This window comes from Equus asinus, unplaced genomic scaffold, assembly GCF_041296235.1.
Source record: "Equus asinus isolate D_3611 breed Donkey unplaced genomic scaffold, EquAss-T2T_v2 contig_373, whole genome shotgun sequence".
Lineage (NCBI taxonomy): Eukaryota > Metazoa > Chordata > Mammalia > Perissodactyla > Equidae > Equus > Equus asinus.
In genome coordinates, this window is record NW_027225042.1 from 15001 (window position 1) to 21833 (window position 6833).

A 6833-nucleotide genomic window follows, 5' to 3' on the forward strand; every position below is an offset into this window, starting at 1 on the left:
CACACGGCGCCAGCGTCCCGCGCCGGGCGCCTGGCGCGCGGGCCCCACCCGACCGGAGCCGAGAGCACTTCGCCCGGGGCCACCACCGGCCTCGGTGGCCGGAGGCGACACCCGCACGGCGAGGCCCACTTCGGTCCCGGCCGGTGGGCGGCGCGGCCAGGCGTCTGCCCGGGCGGGGGAGCACCGGGGGCAGCGGGGAGCGCGGCGCGCGCCTCGACGGAGGGAGCACGGGCTCGCGGGAAGGCTCCCGGGGACGGCCTCGGGCGCGGACGGGCCACCAGGAAAACACACGCGGGATCCCACCGCCAACGACACGCGAGGGCGGTCCCACGACGCCTGGGACGCCGGCCGGCCTCAGCCACCCCTCGGCCTCCCGCGGGCCCGGCCCCACCGCCGGGGCCTACGTGAGGCGCCCCCGCCGCCGGGGGCCGCCCCGTCCACCCAGCCACCCGTCTGCCTGTCTGGTCTGCTCCGGGGCCCACGTCCCGAGGGAACGCGCCCGAGAGCGGCGGCGGCCCCCACCCATGCCCGCACGCCACCACCGGCTGCGGCTCGGGACGGGAGCGAGCGGAGAGCCAGCCGCTCGCGGCGGGGCGGAGCCCGGACGGGGCCGGGCCCTCTCCCCGCCCCAGCGCGCGACGGGAGAACCACGCGCACGCTCGCGCACACGCGCGGCCCCGCGCCCGACGACGGCCCGGCCGGGCGTGACCCTCCCCCGACTCGGAGGGGGGAGGCGCCGGCCGCGGTAGGCAAAGAGCAGCTCTGCCCACGCGCCACGGTGGTGGCATCCGTGGCTACTACGCGCAAAGGAGGGGCGGCGGCTGGGGGGTCCGGTACCCCAAGGCACCCTCTCGGATCGCTAGAGAAGGCTTTCTCGCCGAGGGCGTGTCGCCCCCGCCCATCGTCCGCCATCGGGCCCACCAAGGCGCTTACAGACACCATGGCCACGCAACGCAGGAGGGGTCTGCGGTAGAGGTAAGGCCTAGAGCAAGTCGGAGCGTCCGTGGTCAGGGCCGCGAGCCCGCGCTGCCCCGGGCTCGCCATCTCTGGCCACACTGGGCTTAGCTAGGGATCTACAAGGCCCCTGTGCGGCTCCCAAGTCAGTGCCTCCCCTCAGGCCGAGAGACCAAGGGAGGCAGAGACTGGGACGGAGGTGCCGATCAAACAGCACCTCCCAACCAAAGAGCCAGCGCCACGCCGCTGGCTCGGCCCGCCACGGTCACTCCCACACCCGCGGGGAAACCCCAGCAAGGGGAACGCGCGGGCACGCGCCCGAGCCTGCCCGCCCCCACACGGCACGCCGTGGGGGGCGACGAGGCACCCGTCCCCCCCGAGGGGGACGAGGGGCACGCCTCCCTTACCGACTCGACCCCCCCGCTCCTCAGACACACCAGCGCAGTGGTTACCTGAGGAGGCCGACGGGAACAGGGAACGACACCGCCACTCGGCCTCGGGCGCCTGAGGGACGACCTGGAACGCTCCAGGGGCACCGCCAACGGCCTGGGGAACGCGCTCACGCGCCCGGGAAGGCGCGCGGCGCGGCGGCAACACGGCCCGCCCCACCGCGGGGAGGGCCGCCCGCGAGACACAGCCAAGAGGCACAGGCAGAGCATCCGCCGCGTCACGGAGACCCCGACACCGCCCACGCCACGAGGCACGGGGCGGGGGAGCGAGGTCGGGCCGGATTCCGCACCCCTGCCGCCTCCCACACGCCACTCGCAGCGGGGGAGAACGGGCGAGGGGACCCGCGGGCAGAGCGAGAAGAGCGGTCCCGTTCGCCATGAACGTCCGTCCCTCGTCTGGCACGGCTTAGGCCCGGCCCGGGAGAGCACAGCATCACCACATCGGTCGGCAGCATAACGCGAGGGACCCCCGAGCAAGGGAAGGCCGGCGAGGACAGCGAGCGGAGGAGCCTGCTTCAGCCTCACCGACCCCTCTCCTCCTCCAGCAAGCGCGGGCGACGACCCCAGGACGAGAACGCCTGACACGCACTGGCACGGAGCCGGTGGGATGGGGTAAGTCGCGACCGCACCCGGGTGCCGGCGGCAGGGAGTGCACGTGGTAGAGGACCCCGCGCCCCTAACCCCGCCGCCCTCGGGTACCAGAGACCGGAGGTGGCACCACGGTCGTGGGGGCGCCTGGAACGCACAAGAGCCGGCGCGCAGGCCCCAGCGGGCGGCTCAAGCGGCGGGGGTGGAAACGGGCGTCCGGTTCTCGGCCAGAGCCCGGAGCCCTCCCCGCACACGCATCCAGGCACCCGGAAGCTCTCGGGCGACTGTCACCCGAGCAGAGCGTGTCAGCACTTATCTGGCGGCACAAAACCACCCATTCGGGGGCAAGAATCGCCGCGCCCGGAGACGGGGCCCACCCACGGATCACCAGGGGAACCCCTGGATCACGGCCACGGCCACCAGACCCCAAGCACGACCCCATCGCCACCAGGCCCGGAGCACCCGGGGCCATCTGGTCGACCCCAGAAGCGTGGCGGCAGGGGGAGCCGGGGACAGCCTCCCCGGGCCGCCCGCGCGGGCCGGGACCGGTCGGTCCCTCCCTCTGAGTCGCCGGGTCAGGACTTAGAAAAGAATTCCGCGGAGGCGCCTCCGGCGACCGGGCCCGGGGCGGGACCGTGGCTCCCGTCCCTCAGCCGGGGCTCCACCTACGCCTCGAGCCGGCCCCCTCCCGCCTCCGGACAAAGACGCGACCCGCGAAACTCGGAGAGAGAAGTCCGGTCCGACGGCCCGGACCCACCCCGGGCACGCGTCCGGGCCGGGGACGCCCTCCCCGGCCCGCCCTCGAGGGCTCCCGGGGCCGGTCCACGCTCTTCTCCAGGGCGGGACTTGGAAAAAAAAACTGCCACGGAGGAGGAGGCATCCGAGGACCGGGCCCGGTCCCCACCGCCAGAGCCGGTCGACTCGGAAGACCAGTGGGGAAAAGGCCAGCCCGGCGGCCGAGCCCGTCGCGCCCTCCACGGGCCTCCCCCGCAAGGCCCCGGCCGGTCGCCCACCTCCGGAGCGGGGCGCGGAAAGGGGATCGGCGACGCGGAAGGCCCGACCACCGGGCCGCCCTCGGGACGACGGCCGGGCACGGGACGAGCTCCCTCGCCCGTTCCCCCGCGGCGGCCCCCCACCCCCTCCCGGGGACGGAGGGGCACCGGCGGCTGCTGGTCGACCCGTCCGGGAGGCCCCACACCCCGGCCGGCACCGGGCGGCGCGGCGACAGCCACCTCCCTCAGTAGCCTGCACCTCCAATCTCCGGCGAGCGGGCGTCGCGCTCACGCCCCGGCGCCACCGGGCCAGATCCCGCCAGCGACGCCGGCCTCCCGGGACTCTGCCTCGGTCACCGCGGCCGAGTCCCGTCCCTTGGCCCGCGTCGCCGGAGCTCCGGAGGAAAGAGACGATATAAAAGCGGCCGCCAGGTGGCACCCGGCGACCGACGACCGCCTCAGCGGGACGGAGCCGGAGCGCGGGCCCGCCGGGGAGCACAGCCGGGCCGCCGGGCCGCCCGATCCCGTCCCGGAGCCCCCTCGGACCCAGCCTCCCGGCCCAGTGCGGCCCCGGGGCGTCCGCCCGCGGGCTCCCGGCCGCCAAGGCGCAGCCCCAGCCGCAGGAGGGGGACTCGGGAAAGGTTTCTCGGGCGATCACCGGGAAGGGGAAGGGGAGAGTTCCCCCCAGAGAGGCCAGGGGGCGGCCCGGGCCGGGCTGGGCCGGTGCGGCCGGGAGGCCGCCGCTTCCCGGAGCGGCTGGAGCGCCCCCGGGGTTCCCGGGAGGACTTAGAAAATCAGGGCGGGCGGGGACGGTCAAACCGAAACCAGGCACGTCATCCGAGAAGGACCGTGATGACGGGAGGAGGAAAGCTTTCCAGTCCAGAGGGCCTGTCGAAGGCAGGCGGAGAGTCTACCCGCTGAAACTGACGAAGATGGGCAAAAGAAGCTAGCTCAGGCGCCGACATTTAAGGAAATAAAAAAAAAAAAGCACGAGGGCGTGGAGAAATGGGGAAAAATCAACACTGAGAAATCTACCCTCTGAAACCGACGAAGATGGGCAACAGGGGCTAGCTCAGGTGGCAATTTTTAAGGAAAAATGAAAGGAAGTGCGTGGAGACCTGGGGAAAAAGCAACACGGAGAAATCTACCCTCTAGAACTGAGAAAGAAGCGCAACAGAGGCTAGCTCAGGTGGCAATCTTTAAGCAAAAAAAATAAGATAAAAAAATACAATGGCGAGGAGACCCGGTCAAAAAGCAACCCTGAAAAAGGTACCCTCTGAAACTGAGGAAGCAGGGCAACAGTGCCTAGCTCAGGTGACAATCTTTAAGCAAAAGAAACACACAAGGGCGTGGGGAGCTGGCGAAAAGGCAACACTGAGAAATCCACCCTCTGAAACGGACGAAGATGGGCAACAGAGGCTAGCTCAGGTGGCAATCTTTAAGCAAAAGAAACACACAAGGGCGTGGAGACCTGGGGAAAAAGCAACACGGAGAAATCCACCCTCTGAAACTGAGGAAGATGGGCAAGAGAGGCTACCTCAGGTGGCAATCCTTAAGCAAAAACAAAGCACAAAGGCGTGGAGCCCTGGGGACAAAGCAACCCTGAAATATCTACCCTCTGAAACTGAGGAACATGGGCAAGAGAGGCTAGCTCAGGTGGCACTCGTTAAGCAAAAACAAAACACAAAGGCGTGGAGACCTGGGGAAAAAGCAACCCTGAAATATCTACCCTCTGAAACTGAGGAAGATGGGCAAGAGAGGCTGGCTTCAGGTGGCAATCTTTAAGCAAAAGAAACACACAAGGGCGTGGAGGCCTGGGGAAAAAGCAACACGGAGAAATCCACCCTCTGAAACTGAGGAAGATGGGCAAGAGAGGCTACCTCAGGTGGCAATCCTTAAGCAAAAACAAAGCACAAAGGCGTGGAGCCCTGGGGACAAAGCAACCCTGAAATATCTACCCTCTGAAACTGAGGAACATGGGCAAGAGAGGCTAGCTCAGGTGGCACTCGTTAAGCAAAAACAAAACACAAAGGCGTGGAGACCTGGGGAAAAAGCAACCCTGAAATATCTACCCTCTGAAACTGAGGAAGATGGGCAAGAGAGGCTGGCTTCAGGTGGCAATCTTTAAGCAAAAGAAACACACAAGGGCGTGGAGGCCTGGGGAAAAAGCAACACGGAGAAATCCACCCTCTGAAACTGAGGGACATGGGCAAAAGAAGCTAGCTCAGGTTGCAACCTTTAAGCAGAAAAAAACACAAGGGCGTGCAGACCTGGCAAAAAAGCAACAGTGAGAAATCTACCCTCTGAAACCGACGAAGATGGACAACAGAGGCTAGCTCAGGTGGCAATCTTTAAGCAAAAGAAACACACAAGGGCGTGGGGAGCTGGGGAAAAGGCAACACTGAGAAATCCACCCTCTGAAACGGACGAAGATGGGCAACAGAGGCTAGCTCAGGTGGCAATCGTTAAGCAAAAGAAACACACAAGGGCGTGGAGGCCTGGGGAAAAAGCAACACGGAGAAATCCACCCTCTGAAACTGAGGGACATGGGCAAAAGAAGCTAGCTCAGGTTGCAACCTTTAAGCAGAAAAAAAACACAAGGGCGTGCAGACCTGGCAAAAAAGCCACAGTGAGAAATCTACCCTCTGAAACCGACGAAGATGGACAACAGAGGCTAGCTCAGGTGGCAATTTTTAAGGAAAAATAAAAGGAAGTGCGTGGAGACCTGGGGAAAAAGCAACACGGAGAAATCTACCCTCTAGAACTGAGCAAGAAGCGCAACAGAGGCTAGCTCAGGTGGCAATCTTTAAGCAAAAAAAATAAGATAAAAAAATACAATGGCGAGGAGACCCGGTCAAAAAGCAACCCTGAAAAAGGTACCCTCTGAAACTGAGGAAGCAGGGCAACAGTGCCTAGCTCAGGTGACAATCTTTAAGCAAAAGAAACACACAAGGGCGTGGGGAGCTGGCGAAAAGGCAACACTGAGAAATCCACCCTCTGAAACGGACGAAGATGGGCAACAGAGGCTAGCTCAGGTGGCAATCTTTAAGCAAAAGAAACACACAAGGGCGTGGAGACCTGGGGAAAAAGCAACACGGAGAAATCCACCCTCTGAAACTGAGGAAGATGGGCAAGAGAGGCTACCTCAGGTGGCAATCCTTAAGCAAAAACAAAGCACAAAGGCGTGGAGCCCTGGGGACAAAGCAACCCTGAAATATCTACCCTCTGAAACTGAGGAACATGGGCAAGAGAGGCTAGCTCAGGTGGCACTCGTTAAGCAAAAACAAAACACAAAGGCGTGGAGACCTGGGGAAAAAGCAACCCTGAAATATCTACCCTCTGAAACTGAGGAAGATGGGCAAGAGAGGCTGGCTTCAGGTGGCAAACGTTAAGCAAAAGAAACACACAAGGGCGTGGAGACCTGGGGAAGCAGCAACACGGAGATATCGACCCTCTGAAACTCAGGAAGATGGGCAAGAGAGGCTAGCTCAGGTGGCAATCGTTAAGCAAAAACAAAACCCAAAGGCGTGGAGACCTGGGGAAAAAGCAACCCTGAAATATCTACCCTCTGAAACTGAGGAAGATGGGCAAGAGAGGCTGGCTTCAGGTGGCAATCTTTAAGCAAAAGAAACACACAAGGGCGTGGGGAGCTGGGGAAAAGGCAACACTGAGAAATCCACCCTCTGAAACGGACGAAGATGGGCAACAGAGGCTAGCTCAGGTGGCAATCGTTAAGCAAAAGAAACACACAAGGGCGTGGAGGCCTGGGGAAAAAGCAACACGGAGAAATCCACCCTCTGAAACTGAGGGACATGGGCAAAAGAAGCTAGCTCAGGTTGCAACCTTTAAG